The 22,177-nt window shown below is 38.5% G+C and overlaps 1 protein-coding gene and 1 long non-coding RNA gene across 4 annotated transcripts in view; one reads left to right on the top strand and one right to left on the bottom strand.

Annotated features, from left to right (window-relative positions):
• The window catches only part of CELF2 (CUGBP Elav-like family member 2), a 550,002-nt gene that overhangs the window by 252,654 nt on the left and 275,171 nt on the right, over window positions 1-22,177 (top strand). The window lies entirely within an intron of this gene.
• On the bottom strand, window positions 2,564-15,017 carry LOC116442379. Its single transcript, XR_004239535.1, has 3 exons — window positions 14,939-15,017; window positions 5,968-5,976; window positions 2,564-2,576 (listed from the first exon to the last, which is right to left on the bottom strand). It is a non-coding gene; the product is annotated as an uncharacterized LOC116442379 (long non-coding RNA).

The raw sequence follows: 22,177 nt of genomic DNA, 5'->3' as shown, positions 1-22,177 counted from the left end.
CTTATTTTAAAGGCTGAAGAGAGAGTGATTGAGTTAGGCTGCATCCCTCTGGTGCTCATGGAAATGCTTCCACAAGCAACAGGGCAGCTGAGCAGTATTGGCTTTAACCAGCCCAGGTCAAATTCATCAACAAAAGCTTTAAATTAGCCATATGAGCTAGAAGTGTGGGAACACAGAAGAATGAGCATCTCTTGCTGCAGCTCTGCTTTTGATTGTCACTCCTTACCTGCTCATTAAGCAGAAGGATTTGGGAGGTATTTGCTAAGTTACCTTCCAGTCTGCAGATGGTCTGCAACAGTGACAGCAGCTGTTCCAAAAACAAGCAGCGAAGGGAGGTATTATTGCTCTTTAGCTATGTTTACAAATTTGTAACAAGACTATTATTTAAAGTGTGGATTTTTGCGTCTGCACACAATATGTCATTATTGAAATGTTGCTGGATTGATGGAGGGCATCAAAGGAATGTGGCACAGGGAAATTTCTCTGCTTTGGCATGGTTTCTTTCTTCCAGAGCTTGTGTGAATCTTGTAGGTTTGGGCAGAGGTTGCACAGATTAATGCTATAACCTGTGACTTGTGCTCCCATGACCAGGGAGCTGGGGAGAAGGGCAGCCACATGGTACTGCTCAGCTGATGGGAGTTTGCTGGGGAAGAGCTTGGGTTCAGGAAGCACAGAGTTCCACACTGAAAGATAATAAACAGAAATAAAGCACATCTAATTCTTGCATGTTGGATGCACTTCTGATGCAAGAGGAAAATTGCCAGCTAGGAATGATTTTTACAGTCTTTTTTCACAAATCCCTGCATTCACAGACCGAAGGAACCCAGCCACATGCTGTGTCTTGGGGAGGCTGTTGGAGGATGCTCCTGCAGCAGCAGCTTGGACAGGGTGTGCTGCTTTAACCATGATGCCTTGTGGCTATGACCCAAATGCACAATTCATGCAAACAGGACCCTCTTCTTGAAGGTCAGGACCCACATTATACATGAGGAGTGAAAATTAAGGTCCTGTTCACGCTCTTCTGGTAGAAGCTTCTCATTTCCAGTGCATCCTTTCTGTTGTGCTTTACATAAAATGGTTCCTTTGAAGATGTTTTTTGCTTTGCAATTCATCTATGAATGGAGGTTTCTGACTGGTTTTTTCTATGAGAAGTATACACAGGAAAAAAAAAAAAAACAACTCAAAAAGAAGAGGGGAAATGCATGCAATAAAAATTTTAAATATAAATTCTAAACTTTCTGGTCTGGAAGTGAAAGTGCAAACAGCCTCAGTTCCATTGGAAACATGTTGAGTTTCCGTGTGGTTCCCCACTTGCATGATTCATAGCTGGTGTTTATGTTATGCCTACTTGGTTTTGAAGCCAGCCAAACTCGAGCTCTCCACCTTCTCAGGTGAAGGGATTCATCCCACAGCTCCATATTGGAGTGATATGAATCATTCCTGTCTGTTTTCACTGCTGACTCAAAGGGAACTTATGGATCAGGTTTCCCATGGATAAGTCCATGTTGGCGACAAGTGGAGTTAAGGGAGAAAAGTTTCAGTTTTGTCTTTCCCATTGTTTCAGTGAGACTGGGATTATAATTTTCATTTTCATGAAATAATACAATACACTGTAGTGATGTACATGACCCACTGTGTGGTAACATTTGGTGAACCATCTGGCAAAAGTAAGGCATATGAATTGAAGACTATGGCAAAGTGAGGATGTGTCATGAGGTTTTGAGCATTAGTTGTTAATACCTATACCTATTAGTTGTTAATAATAAGATAATTACCTTTCTTGGGGTATTTGTTATTTCTTGATATTGCTTGTGTATTAGGAAGCAGAACTAGAAAAATGCATGTAAGAGTTGCACCTTGCTGAACTGGTTTAATTAGAGGTCAGTAAAATGCAAATGGGAGAAGAAGAGCTGATGCAGATGGTTTGAATTTGTTTAGATTGCACATGAATATAGAAAATATACATTCTATAATGTAAGACTGAAGGTTGTACTGGGGTTCACTGGAAGAGGAAGGTGAATATACTGTAGCTGTTCCCTGTTAGGGGAGGTAGAAGAAAAGATCATCATTCTCTTCAAAGCCAAAATGCTGGTATTTGCAAGACTTTTCCCTCAAATAATGTAGCCAACAACTGCGCAGAGTAAGATTTCCTGTGTTCCAGTCTGCTGTCATTCCTCTAACCTTTGAATACACCTGTGTAATCAAATCAGAAAGTAAAGGTCTATCATTTACTTCTCTTAATACCCTTGGACAGATTGCTGTCTCATTAAAAAGGCTCGACAAAGTAATTCAAGAACTGTAAGGCACTAATAAGACACTGTCTTTAAAAATGGATTGGCTAAGTAGAAAGTCTGGCAGGTCCCCAGGATGAATATCTGGCCACAGGCTGGAATTATTTCTCTGCTAATCTCCTTGGTGTGTTCAGAGGATCTATTTGCATCTTGCGAAGTGGGAGGTTTGGAGGCTGCTGACCCATGAAGAGCTCCCATCTGTGGATCCAATTTGCAGCGATGCCAGGTGGTGGCTGAAGATTGACTGTTTGCTGCAGCTTCAGTCCATGGGCCAGGGCAGCACCTCTGATCAGAGGCTTATTCAGAATATGCCCTGCCCTGAACTGTATTTACTTTTCATTAGGGTGATGTATATGCTTAATGTAGCTTTGTTTGCTGTGCTGAAGTAAGTTGTCAGAGTTTAGCATTTTTGGTTTTTCCTACGCAGCCTTGGGAGAGGAGTCATTGGATTTTGGAAAGAGAATGGCAAAGAGAGAGCTGAGAAAATCAGAAACCCTGCGCCTTACTGAGAAGTGACTGGGCACAGCTCTTTAAAACACAGGGTTTGAGGTTGTACAAAATTGATCTGGAAAAGATGCAAACTCCATATGGACTAAATTCAGATTGAGAATTAAAATGCTACTCACATGGGCACCAGCTAATACACCAGCCAAATTCACTCCATTATTAAGTTAAGAGGCTACGAGGTGACCCTCATGAAATGTATTAACATAATGTCAATAATGAGTCTTTTTATAGGAAGGTGTTGAGGAAATGCAAGCAGAGTTTGTAACATGGTACCACGCTTCCAGCCTGGCTCGATTCTCAGTTCACAAAGCTTTATGTCATGGATCCATCTGTTCCCAGGAGATGGGTGTGCATTGATGCCATTTTCATGGGCTACTTTGTTTCTAGCTTGAAGCTTTCTGAATTCTCTGGAAGTTGCCTGAGACTTGGTATTTGTCGCCTGGGGCTCACTGTTGCCAAGATGCTCAGCATGGAGCAGAGATTGCCTTCACAGGCTGGGTGGGACCTTTACTTAACTCTATCAAGGCTCATTAAAGCTTCAAATCTCTGAATGCACTTTAAAAATTGAGTGACAGGAACTTCTGGGAAAGTTTTGTTGAAAAGCCTGGCATAACTGAGTAATTATAATATAGCAGTACTTCATGTGCAACTTGATTGTCACAGCCTGTGTCAAGAGAACTCATAATTTCTGAAGGATAAGACCATATGTTCCAAAAAGAGCTTTCAGAATGTGAGACACTTGTTTTGGAAGTTATTTTTTTGTACTTCATAAAAAAAAAAATAGTGTTATGAAATGAGATTAAAAAAATCCCCCACACTTAATTAAACTGATCCTTTGAGAAGAAGTTCCAAACCTGTTGGATAAGCATGTTCTGAGGTTATTGATTTACTTCTGAGTCCATCTGAAATGAAATGTTACAAAAATAGTTGAAAGGACACTGTTACCCTAAATATAAGGATGCTTTCCCACTTATGCAGTCTAATGCACTTGTTGAGGACCTCTTGGCATATAATGACAATCATCTTGCTGTGGATAATTGGCCCCTGAAACAAGGTATGGACAGGAGAGTCCACCAAATGTCCAGACAGATTTGTGTGTAGCAACTGGAAATATTACATGCTGTAGTTTACATCAGCATTGAATATAAATGTAGGTGACTTCAGTGTCTTCCATTTTAAGCTGTATCTAAATCACCTGTACTGTCCTGAAAACTTTTTCTCTTCGTGAATGCAATGTGGAAAGGTGATCAGGCATCACTGGCATTTAAAAGTCAGAACTGAACCTGAGCTGACATTCTGAGGTCGTAAGACTTACACAGAATTTTGCCCCAACAGGAAGGAATAATACTGACTAAATATTTCAGCCTGCTTTTGGAGACTCCGAATGTACACTGTGCTTATATTTTTAGAATGAAGATTTCATTTTCATTGCAATATTCTAATAGTGGGATGGTGAAAACTAGCAAGAGTCAGGTTGGTGGGTTGGCATAGTTTTTTTTTCCCAGTAAGGGACAAGCACACAGAGAAATGTGATTTTTGTCCCAAGAGATTATAATATACAATATAGTTACAAGTACAACTTGATTGGCTAATTAAGGCTGTCCATGTTAAATTTCCAAATAGATTTTTTTCTGCATTTCATACTGAAGAAAAGGGCCAAATTTACTTGCCTTGCCCGGGAGAAGTTTTACTTCCATAATTGCTAAAAAATGGGATAAAATCACTCTTTTAAATATTTTCTTGTCCCAGCTGTGAGACTGTCAGGTCATCTTAGCTCTGCATACTTAACCTCTTCATTTTAGTGCTAACTTTCTTTAAATTAGGGCAGCATGATGAAAAGTCTACCTGTAAGTTTATCCACCTTAAATACTTGGAATTTTCTAAATGTTTTATGTATGTTTAATTTTACCTTTTTTCTTAACACTGCATATTTCAAATACCTCCTCATCTCTAGATTACTAGTGAAAAATTATTAAATACATGACAGGTACCTCCACTTGAAGGGATCAATGTAGATTTGGCATTATTTTGTACTTGAAACTTTTGCTGACCCGCGATTGCCATGGAGTATTGATTCAGACATTAGATGAATCTGAGCACTATGTTGTACCTGCATATTGACATCAGTTCTGCAGATGTCCTCATCTGGAATGGCTGTTCAGTGCTTTTTTAATGCTCATTAGAGAAAATAAGCAATATCTTCCCAAGGAAAATATTTAAAATAGGTTGTATGGATTGTTTCTTACTCAATGGGGAAAAATAAGCTTTGAGACATATGGAGTCTGAGCTAGTGGTCAGTGGACACCTTCTCTGAAGAGGTCTAAAATCATATGAAGCCAACTTTCCCCTTGACTCTTTATGAGAAGAAAAAAAATAAACGAGTCCATAAATCCTTTCCATTACGCTGTCTCACAGAATAATATCTAATAGACTGACAGATGCTAAAAAAAATCACCCATTTTCCATGATCTGTCAAGTTAATTAGACAGATTCTGCCTATGTTCATTTTATGTTCCAAATCCCATTGATTTGGTTGGCTGGCTTTTGGCTGGGCAACTTGCAGTGTCTGCAGGATGTGATGCTGTCTGTAAAGGCTGCACCGACTGGCATTAAGAACAAAGCAATTCTGGAGAGCAGAGCCTTCATCAGGCAGATCCCTGGTAAATGCTGATGGGTAAGTAGCAAAAGGTATTTCAGAAGTGATGTGAGCTGCCTCTGCTTAACAAAATACCCACCTTTTTCCTAGTTTTAGCTTGTCCCAGTCCTCATTTCGTAATCTACTCAAACCACAAGAGAACTGTTTAACTAATGAATGATTGAAAAGTATGAGCACCGAATTCAATAAGTCAAAAAGAAAACAAACATAAAATCCCACAGAGATAACAAAATGTATGCTTAAATGCATCATTCGATTACTCTACTCATTCTTTGCTTCCCATTACTCTCTCCTTTGTCAGTACACTGTATCTAAATGGCAATCTCTTTGTGACAAGGAATTTCTCTTCATGCCTTTACCTGCTGGTGCAGAACACTGTTGGTACTTTGCAAATATCAAACAATAAAAAGAATTGATTGCAAGCAACGTAGGACTTGCATGATAGCTAGTGAAGCTTCTCAAGATTTTCCGTAAGAAGTACTGGTGCAGCCACCAAAGCTTGCAGATTTGAACTGCTCTGATCTTTATGAACAAGGAAGGCAGTTTCAGGTAACTGCTGTTAAACAATTTTAGTTCCTTAAGTCTCCAAGGGTGATACAAGCCACAGAAGGATTGTGATTGATACAGCATTATTCTTTGGTTTCTCTTAGAGGATAAGTCAGCCAGGAATGACGTTGCTATTATTTGCTGAAAATTGTTTGTCACCCAGGATGTGTGTTGTATCAGAATCTCCACTCAAGATTTTCTTTCTTGAAAGTTCCTTGAAAGTTGGGTCATCAACTTGGCATAAATGGAACAAACCCCCCTCAGAAGGGAGGCTGGAACTAGATGATCTTTTAAGTCCCTTCCAACCCAAGGCATTCTATGTTTGTTTTCAGCTCAAAGACCACCCTCATTGTTAAATACAGAAATTCTCTTGCCTCTGAGAACAGAGCCGACTCCTTTGTCTTGCACCATTCTTAGGAGGTCTAACTGCCTGTAATGCAAGTAATTCAAAGGCAGAGCTAATGTTTATACTATTAGACTACACGGCATCAATGCTTCTTGGGATCTCAAAATCCTCATTTTCAGTGTACTAGCATCTGAAAATTATTGTATGATCCTCTAGAGACTTTGTTTGGATATTGCAAGCAGATGTTAGGAAAAAAAATGAAAATGGATAGTGGTATTGATGAGTCCCATCATAAAAAGATAAAATAAAAATGTCATTACCTTTGCATTGCTGTGTAGCTTAAGATGATGAAATGCTGCAGTTATTATGGAAGAAATGGTCTTTTTGCATCCTCCAGCTATAGTCTATTGCACAAGATTAACACCGAGAGTCTTTGCTAATTAGTTTTTATGGTCAAACAGTTTTCATGAAGTTGGCTTCAAAGAAATCAAAATTAAACTCTTTATAGCTCTGAAAGGTAGAATTATGGAATATGAATGCATAGATAATCTTTACAAGCTGGAGGAAAATGATCGTTGAGCAACTAAAGCTATAAAAAAGACCCAGCAATATCTCAGGTATTGCAATATATTCTGTTTGTGTAAGTGATGACACCAGGATTTTGGAAATGCAGTTAAAGTAGGGCAGGGGATACACAGGGTTATCATTTGTCTGACAGCATGCCCTGATGGAAAACTTCACTCTTTACTCATCTTTGTAAAATTAAAATCTATAAGAGTAGGATGTGGTGGACTGAATTTATTCCGTTAGAAAAACAGCCACAAATTAAAATGCATAATTTCCCCCTCCACCATTTTGCTCCTTATTTCCTCTTTGTGTTTTTTTTTTGTTAGTGTTCTATACCTTCAAAATAAGCCCCGTACTGGCTTCATCCCACAGTGTTACTGCACCTTCTATTTGAAAGTGTAACGACAAAACCGAAACGTGGTGTTTCTTTCCCAAGTCAAACCACCTTAATTTACCTGTGTGTTTGTGCAGATAAGCTTTACTAAACTGTGGCCCAGTAAATATCCTCTCTCCAGTGAGCCTGTAGCAATTACATTTCACAGACGGAAAGGGAAGCACTGGATTTAGTACAGTTTTCAAAACAACTTGTGTTTATAGCAGAAAAACATTTAAGCATTTAGGGGCTCGTATCCTAGTCACTACCAATAAATTTCTGGCTCCCAGAGGATTTAGCAACTCAAGTACTTCTGAAAAATCTATCTTTTGTTCACAGGAACTCATAGCTGAATCAAAACAATTTAATTCTTTTATAGAAGAGAGGGGAGGTCTTAACTTTATTGGGGGGTTACATTCTGGAATCAAGACTACCCTTTATAGTGGATAATAGAGACAAAAGCATACAAACCCAAAAGAAATAGATGTCTTATCTGTTTCATAAATTAGTTTTGCCCCATTTCTCTATCACTGATCCCTTTGACAGATGAAAAATTTACCTCAAATAAATATGAAACATCAGACACACAAAAAAGAGGTTCTCATAGGCTGATTTTGTTCAGGATGGGTCATGGGGACATGTTATTTTTCTGCTTATAGTGTGGAGGCCTAGAACAGAGATCTTTGCAGTTCTGATATGGTTTGCATATTTGAGATTCCTCATACACTGCTTTCCTTGGTTCCACTGTTAATGTTTGCATAATTATATAATGGGCTGAAATTGAGGATTATTCTGCCTTAATCTAGATTATTCCAGCTCTAAGAATCTGCAAAAATTTAGTGTTGTCCTGAAGTAGTACAGGATGACCATGAGTTCCTTTCAATCGAATCTTGTCCTCTTGTGCCAGGATTTGGTGTTTTTTGTTGCTTTGGGGTTTGTATGTACTCTTACAAATTCCCAGAATCATTATTAAGAAGTGAACACACATCTAATAGTAGAATCTTACCCTTTCAAAGATGCATCTGACCAAAGGCATTGGGGGTAATTAGGTGTCTATAGGCTATTCATGTTTTTTAATTCTTACCAGCTCCATTTCAAGACAGGTATATTCTCTCTTAGGCAATCTCAACAGCCTGCTGAGACCTTCATTTTTTTTTTTTTTTTTTTTTTTAATTGACAATGAAGGCCAAATAAATGTAAAACTTGATTTTGAGATACATCCCTTCAACTTTGTGTTCAAAGCCAGGTAGGATGTGGTGTTGAACTATCTGGTCTAGTGGAAGCTGTCCCTGCCCATGGGAGGGGACTGGAACAATATGATCTTTAAGGTCCCTTACAATCCAAAATTTTCTGTGATTCTATGATCCCCAAAATGCTCCAATGTCTGTCATTTTCTATGCAAGACAGTACTATCCAGTAATAAATTCATTTATTACTACACCAGATTAAAGGATGTGAAACTTTGGCAATGCAAGAAGAGATTAAATTATGGAGTGGCCCAGATACACTCCATTAATAAAAGAAAAAACATGTATTTCAAGTGTTGGGAAAATTTTCTTTAGTTGTTGTAAAATAAGTTCCATTTTTCAACAGAAACAATACAAGAAAAGGAGTTGGTGCCATTAAATCATTAAGAGAATACAGTTCTTATTTGCAAGTTACAATTAATTTTTTCTGAAGCTTAAATGCAATAAACCCCTGTTGTGTGGCAGAGACTGTGACATTCTGTTACAGGTTAATTTCTTTCCTTGCAAATTAGAAAATAGTGTGACTTGCAAAACAGGGGAGAGAAGGGAGAAATATGCCAGCAGCTACGCTTAGAATTTTTTGCCTTTTGGCTTCTTCTTTCATTTTCTAGTCTGCTGCACTTCTTCTTTCAGTGATTTGGATGCTAGATGCCAATTTGAATTTTCAGTGCATTTAGCATCCTACAACACCAGGGAATTTAAAAGAGAATTAAGAATGTACAGGGCATTAAAAAATATATATATATTTTTCAACAATCCTTTTTATCTTTTTACCTCTCTGTGATCACAGGGATAACAGAATCCAGTAAACCACTGCCACAAAGAGCCAGTCACATGTTTATTTTGCAAAGGTGTGTTTATAGTGGGAACTAGATGGGGCTGGCTCCTTGCTTGCAATCTGTGGAGGGCTCTTTCACAGATCAACAGACTATAAGATTGTTTTCCTGGATATGAGCCACTGATGGACCAATACAGGCTAGTAAGAGTCATGTAAGAGTCTTTTATCCTGTCTCAGCGGGGACATCTTCCCCATGGGCTTCACAAGAGAGTGTTTTCCTAGCAGCAGATTTAACGGGGGGAGAGAGGGGATGGAAAGAAGATTAATGTTTCTGCCAGTTCCCCGCAAGTTCACAGAAAATATTGGCTAGAGCAGGAGTGGCCCGACTCCGTCATGCTCCAGCCTTTTCTGTGTACTTAGAGTGGCATGTTTTTAATCAAATGTGAAATATAGCTTTAGCAGGTCGAATGGATTAGCCTTCCTTGTAAGTAACTCTGCCTGCTTTAGTCAAGAGTGCAACTTTTTCTTTTTTTTTTTAATGTTTCACACTTAAAGTTGTCGTCTTTAACTTCATCTGTTTAATGGATCTTTGGAGTTTTGATTGTTAAAGGTGGGAACCATTTAATAACCATATCCAACTGAGCTTCCAAGTACATGCTGTGAAGACAGCAAGGTAAGAAACTCCTCAGCTGGTCTGTCATAAAAGCTTGGAAAGGCTTGAGACAAAGAGAGGGGGTTCTTTTCCTTTTTTAATATCATATTGGGATTACAGTGCTTCTAAATATTTAAGTTTTCCTTGCTTTGGGATTTCAAATCTGCTTATGTTTAGGAAGTTAATATCCTCATACTCAAAAACTGGGAAATCTGTTCATGACAATGTACATAACTGATTTCCTTCCTCTAATGCTGGTTGTTATTTATCAGAATCTCATCAGTCTCCTGTTTTTATATAGCACTGAAGTTATCAAAAATAACAGGGGGGGATTTTCAGCTACCTTATTTCTGGAACTCAGAATCAGCTGAGCTTCTAATAAAGTTAGGCTGTTCGTATCAAACCATCCCTTATCAGTAATGTACTTTGAAAGCTGTTCTATCTGGTTAAATCCAAGTGTAATAATAGACCTTGTACCTGTCACATCCTCAGGCTGCTCTAAAGTGTTGTTGCTCCAATAAAATAAATAGTTCAGGTGATTTCTCTGTGCCAAGAAATTCAAGTAAATGTTCGAGATAATTTTAAAAATAATTTGATTTTCAGAGTTACTGAAGGGGTTTTTTTTTATATTTATTAATCACTACCATATTTCAGCGTCAGCTATAGTATGAAATTGCTGTCAATTTTTCTTGCAACTCAGACTTTGAAAAATTTGTGTGTACGTGTGTTATTTGCACTTTTACATTTCTGACCTGTGGTTAAATGTGTGGTTCAGACAAGTTTCTAGGGGCTCGTTCATTTTACTAAATATGGTTATAAAAATAATTACATTAAAAAAAAAATCCCCAGATCTTTTAAAACTGTCTTTTTAGGAATCCATGGAATTAGGAGACTAAAGAGGGACAACAAAGTAAAAGTATATCCAAGGATTCACAGGCTGAAAGAGGTCCCTCGTCTTAAGACAAGGTTCTGTTCGCGTAGAGGTAGATAGGAAATTTTAACATTCTGTTTATTAGAAGCCAGCAATGAGCTCTCTGAAGACCCTATCTGAGATGACTCCCTGTCATGTCAGAATTTGTCCTTCTATGCTTAACAGTCAGCAATGTGACAACTGACTGTAAAAACTCCAGCAGTCCTGACATTCTGCAAAACTTTCAGGCCATGGAGAACAGGGTAAAATGGTAGCTTGGCCATTTACCATTGGATTAAAAATGTAAGACATACTTCTTTCATCTCCATGAGAATCACCTGCTAGTCATTGCAATGTGACAAAATTCATGACTTACCATAATAGATTTATATATTATCTTAAAAAAAAAAAAAAAAAAGGTGCATCCCAGCAGTATTGCAAAAGATGTTGGAACCAGATTCTGTTTCATATTCCCAGATCCTCACACATTCCAGTCACGTATCTTCTCTATTCCTCTGCCTGTCTGTCCATTAAGTAGGAATAAAATTCAAAGGATGCCTGGTGTCTTCTGCACTTTTTTAATTTGACTGTTGGTTCAAGGCCATGTTTCAGCAAAGCGTGTCAGCATTTGTTCGTCTCATTGCCTTTAGAGATGAGCGCAGTGTTTTGAGAAACTGAGGCCTCTGAAGCTGTGTGAAAACAGTACATCCTCAGTATAAATAATATCTCTTGCTTTATCTGATTAGTGATGGGCCATGCTTTCTTTTTTTTCCCTGCTTTTTAAAGCAACTGCCTTCATTTATCACCATCCAGGGACCTACTGGGGTAGTCAGTGGACAGAAAACAAGGCATGAATCTGTTGGAAAAATAATTTGGCTCGTGTAGTTCTTCTAAATATAACTCCCTGATCAAAGCTCAGAGTGTCTCCTGTAAGTCCCATCCAAAACAGATATTAGATGAAGAATATACTGAAGCCTTCAGACTTTTGACTGTGCCTTTTCAAAGGCATGCCATCCTGAACGTACCATCATGTGATGCTGTTTGAACTGAGCAAACATTTTTCCTTCAACTTCTTTCTCTTGCATTATACAGCTTTAAGAAAACTCAAACAAAAAAAAAGGCATCTTCAATTAAAATGATGGGGATTTTTGAAGGCTGCTGGAGAAGAGCCGTTGCAGTGTTATGTCTAAGAACCAATTCTTTTATTTATAGCAACTTATGGACATAAATATACATAAACTGTTTCAGGGTTTTGTGGTACGTTCATAAACATGAGAGTCCTTGCAGATGAAATGGAATCCTTCTGAAATGACAGTTAATAAAAGCTATTTTTGATTTAGCTGCTAACCAGTTTGTACTGTAACAAGTGTCTTTCAGGTGACTCCTACTGTCTTGGGCAGAGATGCAGGTGTAGGCATAAGAATATAACTAAACCCTGGTGAGTCTTTACCAATTACTGAGCATTGAAACTTCATTGAAATGCTTTTCAAATGCTGTGGTTTTCTAAAACAAAATTATTAGCTGTTCTGGGGGTGCAATCACAGGAAAGAAGGATGTGCAGAGACACAAGGCTTTCCTACAAGTGCACCAGGGAGAGAAAGCTGTTGTTCCTGTAAAACTGCCACAAACAGCGCTAATTAATATACTGATTTTACAAGTGATGTAAGGGACTTATGTAGACAGAATTAATTATTAAGATCTCTTTCTTCAAAACACTGTTTCTAAGCTGCTTTGCATGATTATAATATGAACCTGCCCTACAAAGAAGTTGCAGATCTAAGATCACATCCAGACAACAGTCATGTACTTTATCAACAGTTTGAAGATGAATGTATGCACACACCCGGTAAAATTAGGGAGCCTGGTTTGGAGAGATGCTGTCAGGATCAAAGCCTGAGGAGTGAGACACAGTGAGTGAAGTCAACATGCTTCAGGGGAAAGGAAGGCTTTACTAAGTCAGTGACAATCCCTGCGACTGCTCCCTCACTTTCCAGTTTTCAAGGTATAAAGTTTTTTGATAGTTCTATGAACTTTACCATGTTACTTTTATCAGAATGCAGAGAGGGATGTAGTAAACAAATCCTGCTGTGATTATGCCAGAATTGCACTCTCTTGGTGCTGGATTTACTCCTGAACTACCTGCAATAATCTGCAGTAGCTGTTCTATAGCAAGCTAGGTTTGGTTTTGGTTTGGTTTGGTTTTGGGTTGTTGTTAAGGCTTTTTCCGTTGGTGGTTTTTTGGGGTTTTTTTTTTAGGTTTTTTGTTGGGTTTTGTTTTAGCTATCTAATTGGGGTTCGTGCTTCCTAGACCTATTTTTAGAATTACAGCAAAAATCAGGCCTTGCAGCAGAGAAGAGTTTGCAACAGATCAAAGGCCAGATTGTTATTTCTCATGCTAGTTTTATTCTTAGCCCTACATAGTGATGCTCCTCATGTCTGGAGCACAGATAAAAATGAGATATTGATGACTTTCAGACTCCAAAACCCTTTTGCTTGTCTAGAATGCAGTTACATAAGTGGCAGTAAGAGATGCCTGAATGAGATTAATATAGGCTGCTTTGCTCCTCACTGCTGCAGGTAGGAATGAGAAGATCTAGCGAATGACTATTGAAAGTATGAAGCAGTTAAGACAGGTAGTAAAAAGTGGAGACGGACTGGTTTTTTTTTTTTAACTTCATGATAATTTGAAGAAATGAGTAGCTGCATTATATAAACCATCAGGTTTGATGATGCATTACATATATAACTCTTTTTTCACTTCAGAGTAGCTTCAAAAGATCTAATGCTCCTTCTTAATACGATTATAAGCAAATGGAGAATATTAATGATTCAAATGTCTCTTTACTGCCTAAATGTTTACATCCATCTAAATTAATAAAATTAAAAACAGATTTTTTGCAATTTGAAAGCAATTTAGTCCACCAAATAACAATAGTGTACAAGTAGAGGTTCAGCCTCCACTGACGCGGTCATGTCTCTGTACTAGTTGGGTTTGAGGCAGAATCTGTTCACAGCTTAACATCTCTATAAATTGACAGTGATTTCACTAGTGCCACTATACCTAATCTGTGTAATTCAAATAAGAATTGAGACCCTGGAGGTTGAAAAGCACAATGTCAAATTGCAATAACTGTGAAGCCAATCACTGTATAATTTCCCTTAGGTTTCATGGGTAGTGAAGTATCTGGATACCTGGATAAAATTTGAATAGTTGGGGGAATATAAATTCTGGGGTTTGAGATGAGGAACTGAGCTTTCAGGGAAGGAATGTTTGTTTGGTTTATTTGTTTGGGGCTTTTTCCACAGAAAGTGAAAGTTTTGCATATATTACATTGTTGTAATTCATAGAACCACTGAATATTTTGGGTTGGAAGGAACCTTTGAGATCATTTAGTTCCCAACCCCTGCCATGGCCAGGGACACCTTCCACTATCCCAGGTTGCTCCAAGTCCCATCCAACCTGGCCTTGAACACTTCCAAGGATAGCACATTTACAACTTCTTGGAGCAACCTGTGCCAGTGCCTCAATACCCTCACAGTAAAGAATTTCTTCCTAATATCTAATCTAAATCTGTCCTCTGTTAGTTTGAATCCATTGACCGATGTCCTGTCACTTCATGCCCTTGTAAAAAATCCTTCTCCAGCTCTCTTGTAGACTCCCTTTAAGTTCTGCAAGGTGCTGTAAAGTCTCCGCGGAGCCTTCTCTTCTCCAGACTCAAGAATACCAATTCTTTGAGCCTTTCTTCATAGGAGAGGTGCTCCAGCATCATGATCATCTTCATGGCCTCCTCTGGACTTGTCCTTTTTGGGAACATGAGATGTGTTGTTCTTCCAGGGCCGGACCCTACCAGAGTAGAAGGGAAGAATCACCTCCCTCGACCTGCTGGCCATATTTCTCTTTATTCAGCCCAGGACACATTTGGCTTTCTGGGCTGTGAGCACACCTCGCTGGGTCATGTTGAGCTTCTTGTCCCCCAACACCCCCAATTTCTCCTCAGGACTGCTCTCAATCCATTCTCTGACCAGCCTGTGGTTGTACTTGGGATTGCCCTGACCCAGGTGCACTGGCCTTGTTGAACATCATGAGGTTTGCACAGTTCCATCCCTCAAGCCCATCCAGGTCCCTCTGGATGATATCTCTTCCCTTCAGTGTGTCAATTCCACCACACAGCTCGGTGTTGTGAGCAAACTTGCTGAGGCTGCACTGAACCCACTGTCTGTGTTGCCAACAAAGGTGTTAAAGGGTGCCCATTCACTACAAAATAAACCCCACCAGAGGAAACAGGCTTGCTCCTTTCTTGAAAGTATAATATTAAAACATACTGAACTTAAATAAATCCATGGAATTTCATTGTGGAAGAATCACTTGAAAAGTTACCTAAACCGACACTAAGAGTGCACTGGGAAATGAAGCAACAGAACAAAATTCTGATCTTATTTATACTGATATAATTAAGGAAGACTGTAGGCTCTTTGGTCCTTAAGGTGATCCTTGTGCATGAGGACAATGGGGGCTACAATAATAAAACTAATATACCAAAGAAAATCACTGACACTGGTGTAAAGCTGCTTTATGGGTAACAGTAAAGCTGCTCAACACTTAAAGCATCCATAACACGTTTTTCTCAGGAGTTTGTTCACATAACATGCACACAAGTGTGGGAACGAGAAGGGTGATTATCTTCTACATTAAAGTCTTTTTTATGTCTCTCTGGAATATAAAGCAGCTGTAGGAAAGAATTTACACCTATATTCAGCTCCCTGGACATGATGTCTGGAACACAGAGGTGATATGTGTGTGAGTGGGAACAATGCCCATATATATTTCAGTGCCAAATAGGGTTTTCTACTTTGCAGGGCTCATAGGGAAGCTCACAGGACTTTGCCCATGTGACTTTCAAATTGTGCTGGTGCCCTTTCTAGGAGTGGGTTTATTCAAGGCAACATGAAATAAAATCTACTAACCTTTTCCTTACTGCAGACAGAAGAGGGATAGTGGCCTCCCTTTCTCTGCAAAGAGGTATCTGGGGTGTTGAGCTTCTGCCATAGGTATATCTGACGATGGTGCAGGGCAAGGATTCAGATTTTAGGCCAGACAATGTGCATGGGGCAAGATGTCTGCTGTGAGCACTTGTGTGCACTGTGTAGGGCAGCTGGTGTCACTGCTCCTGGTTTGCTTTCGTGCCTCTTGGGGCTCTATGGAAAATCCCATCTATTATGTTGCAAAAAAAATAGATCAGTCAATGTCTGCAGCTCTTCTATGCAGAGCAGCACTGATAGCCATTTCATCCTTAACTTCTCTAGTGCTGGTAAAGCTGCTAGTTCTCCTATACTAAAACATAAAAAGTAAAAAAAAAAAAAAAAAAATACTCAAGTGTGGCAACTGTGGACACAGCTCCTGTGAAACTTTTGAAATGCCCAATATTTAAGAAGTATCCACTAATTAGGGCTGCCCAATTGAAGCCCTAATTTTTCAGATTTTTCAGATCTTCTGAGGGATTGATGCTTTCATTGATCTTTAACAGGAGGGGACAGTCAGAGCATCTGAAAATCTGTGAGACAGGCAGATGAATGCTGATGCACCAGAAGGAGAGTGTGGACAGACAATGCTTTGTTCGACATTACTAATGGTTTTGTTTTGGCAATTAAGTATTTTTTGAAGCAAGTGACTGATTTGGTGAGAGATGAAAGGGGTTTAAGTGTGACCCACTGAAACTTGTTTCTAGTTGCTTATTATGAAATTAGTTTTTGTTTCAGAGCAAAACACACAGACAGATGTGGTGGTATGGAAACTCTCAATTATCTGTATATACAGAGAAGTCCTTTTCTGTAAGATGTCGTCCTCTATGTGACAGTCTTCTAAATATATGCTTTTGAATGTTTTAATTATTTGGTGATGTTTTTAAAAATAGAAGTGATAAGGAAAATAAATAGATTGTGATGGAAAACAATTGGAAATACTTGTTTATTCTTTTATTTCCCCAAAACATATTTAAAACAAATTCTTTTGGCCATTTTAAAATACTGCTGCTGGTTTGGTCAAGAGGAGTATAACCCTCTGTCAAGAACTGTTTGATATCATTATGAAATATTGATTTTAATGCCTCTGTGTTAAAATAATAATAATAATACCATGTTGTTTGCTTCAATTTTTCCCCCCAGCTGAGGAGCAATTACTCTGAAGTTAGGTGGTAGACACAGACTCCAGCAGGAGAGTGTTTGTGTTACTGTGATTATCAGACACACAGACACTTTACAGAATGAACTTAAGAACACTCTGTAGTATTTTGGGCACCTTCACTCCAGACCTTTTCTGCACTAAATGTCTACTTGAAATACAAACTGACATACCTCCAAAGGTTTGGGACTTAGTTTTCCACACAAAACAAAAATCAATGAAAAAAATTAGATCTTACAAACTATTTACTTTAAAGGAAGGATGAGGCTTCCCAAATAATTAAATCAGTTTATAAAACACACAAGAAAGAAAACAAAGACCTAGGATGCCAAACACTTTGGTGTGAGTCCACAGCCAGTCACCAGCTCCATCTCTGTGACTTTGTAGATGATCTTTCTTTGCAGCTCTCACTGCAAAAAGGAGCAGCAAGAAAGGACATACAAAAGGAAACAAAAAAAGAAAAAAAAAAAAAGAAAGGAAGAGAACAGGGCTCTTAACAGTACAGCTTGATTTGATGTTTTGCCTGAATCTTCACAAGTGTAAATATTTGACTGCAGTTTTGGTGCTTTTTTTATTCCCCTTCAGGTAGAGTATTTGTTTACATAGCATAACATTTCCTCCTTCCTCTCTTCTGTTCTTTCACTTCACGAGTGAAAATCTGCAGCTTTTTTGGCAAGGGTTTAAATAATAGCAGTAGTGAGTGTGAACGCTGCTTTGTCTTGAAATTGTATAAATCACACTCCTTTTACTAAAGGCTTCCATAGGAAAGAACATTTGAACTTTGATCCATTTTTTTTGTAGCCTCACACCAGCAAGAGTCCAAATGGACCTGAAAAACTTGGTTAAAAAAACCATCAGATTTTTTAATGTGAACATCCAAGTTTCAAATCCTTGCTCAGGTGAGACCTTCCTTACAAAGAGGAGGGCAATTTGGCAGCTAATGCTGGAAGTCTTGCTTGACTACTATCTACTTCATTAATCTTAATGAATACTGGGAGCATATATATCAAGAATGTTTCCCTCTTTTACATGGGAAAAATAACAGAGTTCTATTCCCAATAAAAAAAAACAAACTATGGGTATGGCCCTACTTCTAGGAATCACATTCATTATTTATTCTTTAATCCAGTCACCATTGCCTCCAGCATGTGTTGCCTCCTACCATATGCACATGGTAGGATTGTTCAGTTTCAGGGGAGTTCACCTTCTCTTTGGAGGTTTTTTGGAAAAGTAAGAGAGGGACTCTACCATGGGTTTCTATTTGTGTTATTTGTTTAGAGGGCAGCAACAAACAACTACACGTATGTTCTTCCAGATGTGTACATGTAGAGACATCTGGTTATCAAGCTTATCTGTTTCTATATGATGGTTGATTTTAAATGCCATAAAAGGGAAAAAAAAAAACCTAATTGAGCCTTAATAATCCATAAACAAAAGCATGTGCTGTCATCTGGGAGGTTTGTACCCCATTTCTGGGATCTTGCACAACAGAATAGTCACAAAGATTTAACATTGCAGCATCTCTGGCATTAAAAATCTCCCTCTTTTGAGTGATTTTACTGAAGTGAAGTATATAGAGGTAAGATTTAGGAGTAGCTTAATTTAAGAATATTGAAACCTGATGATTGAGTGAAACAGCTTTTCCTAACGAGTACCTTGCTCCCAAGGTACAGAAGATGACTTGCAATTTTTTTTCTTAATGAAAATGGAATAGGGGGAATTAGGTTTCACAGGCCTGTTTCAGAAGTGCTAATGCAAGAAGAAAATCAGTAATGAAAGTACAAAATTTTTTTTTTGTCATGTAAAGGAAAGTTGCTGAACCTGTAATGACTGGCAAGGGCCGATTTTCACATTACTAACAATTTTCTCTGTGTGTTTTATTATGAAATTATTGGACACTTAAATACTTTAATAAAATTATCAGGTTTGAAAGACCAGCACGGGATAGTGCAGAAGATGTCATGCTGTCATCTGTGCCATTTCCCATTGAAAAGGTTCCATCTTAATTATTTTGATTTATGAGTTAGGAAAGAACATCTTTTGTAGAAAAATGTGCAAGCACCTTGCAATTAGTTGTTCACACCCATGGCTTTTTCAGGACAGAAGGTCCAGCTAGGTTGATGATTTTTCTGTCTTAAATTTGTCATATTGCTCGACTTATGGAATAAAAAATGATTCAAGACTGTAATATTCTTTTAAATCACACAAGACAAGCAAAACCCACTCATTTGTCTGGAAGCAGATAGAAGAGTGTAGCAGAGCAATTGAAATAAATAGAAATTATTTGGGGATGGACTTTGTGGCACCCAAAAATATTTCCTTAATGAGTTCCTAGACTCTGGATGTTCTGAATGCTATTAGGAATTTTAAGCTATATTTGTCTTTGTGTCTATAAAGTCAACTACCTGTAAAACTCTGTTCTCTGTCTGTGGAGAAAGGAATCCTTCAAAACCAGGTTTAATGTCTCCTTGGGTTTTCATTTTTGAACTAATCCTCTGGGAATTTCATTCTCCCGTCAGCCATTTTGGTCTTTGGGAATGATTTCATAGCATTTGAAGAAACGAATCCAACTTCTGTGACATTGACGTGCTTGATATTGCATGATTCTATGTAAGTGCTGCTGGGAAGTAGCATGTAGCTAGACTGAAATATGGACAGTGTGTGTTCCCATTAGCTGAAATACCTAAAGAATTTGTTATATTTAGAATTTTGTTCACTTATGCTTAATAGAGCTCCACTTTAAGTAAGGGAAAATTGGTTTCATTTTCTCTTGCTACCATTAATAGCTATTAGAGTTGAAAATAAGGCTTTAAACATATCATTAAGGTACACTTAAGTAACTTGCAACTGACAATTAACTCAGCATGGTAATACATTATCATAACATTTTTCTTTGATAGGTTTGTCTCTTAAAAGATACGAGAAAAGACAAAGGATGGTTTTGTAAGACTCCTGATGATTTTTTTTTCTATTTTAATATAATTTACATTCTGTTATTTTATCAGTGAAATGTGTTCCATTATATATGTTCAGAAAACATTTATTTGGTGCTTCATAGAAAGGTGGAATCACAGAATGGTTTGTTGTTGTAAGGGACCTTAAAGATCATTTAGTTCCAACCCTCCTGCCATGGGCAAGGACACCACCCACCAACCAGGTTGCTGAAAGCTGGTTTGATGGCAGGCAGTTGTAACAGACTCTGTTGAGGGGGTGTCTGGGTTTTGTTGCTTTGTTTCTGTGCGTACAGTGTTCAAGTGGGACGGATGGAGAAGAGAACTTGCTACACACTTCATGGATCTTAAAGCTGGGAGATTACTTCAATAACCAAAGAAAGATACAGGCAGAATTCAGATCCACATTCAAGCATGATTTGCTTTCAGGTTTTATTAAAAACCTTTTTTCAGCAGAAAGCATGATGAGTTCTAGGAAAAAAATCCAATTATCGAGATCCCAGTATAACATGCCATGTGTTTTCCCTTTCAAGGCAATAGTAAAATCCAGTAGTGCACTTAAACTGAGAGCACTGCTTGTGCTGTCTCTTAAAGAATGGAGTTAATGGTGAGTGGGTGAGCGTGCAGCTCCTCGGCACAGGGACCAAGGACTGCCACTCCCAAAGCCGAGTGGGAACGTTAGGGTGACAGCAGCACTGCCAGTGACATCCTCCACTCCTCGCAGAGCCAATGGGCATTGACCTTATCCTGTCAAAGCATGTAAAAAGCGATGTGGGCAGCACTGGCTTTGTGAAAACTAGACACATTTATCCAGGAGATTTCACTGCATTACCACAGAGTCATTTGTAGAAGTGTAGCTAAAATAGCTGCTGCCTGGTAAATTTTTTGCAGTGAAGCTAGAAATGCAACAAAAGCAACAGTAGTGTGAGCGAATGTTTTTCAAAATGCTCTAAAAGCAAACTTACCAGTGCCAGGCACGCAAAATCCCATCAGTTCTGTGCCCCAGATCTCCTCTCCTGCTTTCTTGTAAATACACTCTTGAGCATATTGGTTTGAAAATTGCACATCTTAGAGCTCTGCAGCCTGGCAGTCTGAGCAGTTTGTTTTGTTTTGAACACTTTTGCCACGCTTAAGTCTGCAGAACTTAAAGAAATCAGACTGGTTGCATGCATTTTCCTGGAGCTGATAGTAGCACAGCTTCCAAGCATAGTATTTCCTAGCTCACTCTCCTCCTCAATCATTTCTTGAAAATTCCTTCATAATAACCTTATCCAAACCATAAATATGAAAGTCAAATAAGCCCAAAGGAGATTTATCATCCTCTGACTCGGCACTCCTTTCATGATTAATAATGACATTGGTTCCTTTGGAAATGAAACAAAAATTAATTTAAAGTTTCTGATTGGTTTTAGTATTAGGTAAACTTAACATATCGAACAAGCGTAAAACAATTATCAGTCCTATTAACAAAATTAGCTACAGCAAATTTACCAGAAGGAAACTGTTGCTATTTAGCTCCCTAATTATGTCACTATTCTTTGTGACCAAATGATATAATGAAAATAATTTGATCAACTGCTGCTGCATAGAGAATTTTCTAGGAGCAGCTGAATATCATAATCTGTTTTGAATGTATGTTTGCCTACTCTTCTTCTGTTTCAGAAAGCAGAGGTCAAGGGCTTCAAAGAATTTTGCAATGAAGCAAAGTTGAACTGTGCTAGGCAGAATATGGAATAGATTCTTTTACTATTATGAAATGTTAGATAACCCTTTCCTTGAGCCCACAACCCTTTGACTTCTTGAAGTGATCTCTGGTGTATGAATTTCAGACTCTGGAAAAGCATAGGATGCCTTTTATCCTGCCTGGCACTAAGGCCAAGGATTGGATTTTCCATGCTGTGCTGTTGTCTCCCTATTTCCTTGCAGTGTGCCTCAATCCAAGCACATAAACTTGGCAAGGTTTTCTTTCCAGCCCTGAGAGCTGATAAAACAGAGAGCAGTTGGACACCCTCTAGCCACAGGCACTTCAGCCTAGGGGGACAGTCACCTGGCCAACCTTGAAGGCCACCCAAGCATTGGTGATACACAGAACTTGGGGTGCCAGCTCTCATCTATTCTGTGTGAGTATCCTGTGCTCATGGGTTAGCAGTGCAGTGGGGTAGAAACAATGAGAGC

The sequence above is a fragment of the Corvus moneduloides genome, chromosome 4 (genome assembly GCF_009650955.1).
Source record: "Corvus moneduloides isolate bCorMon1 chromosome 4, bCorMon1.pri, whole genome shotgun sequence".
Taxonomy (NCBI): Eukaryota; Metazoa; Chordata; class Aves; order Passeriformes; family Corvidae; genus Corvus; species Corvus moneduloides.
This window is presented reverse-complemented; position numbering and strand designations above follow the sequence as displayed.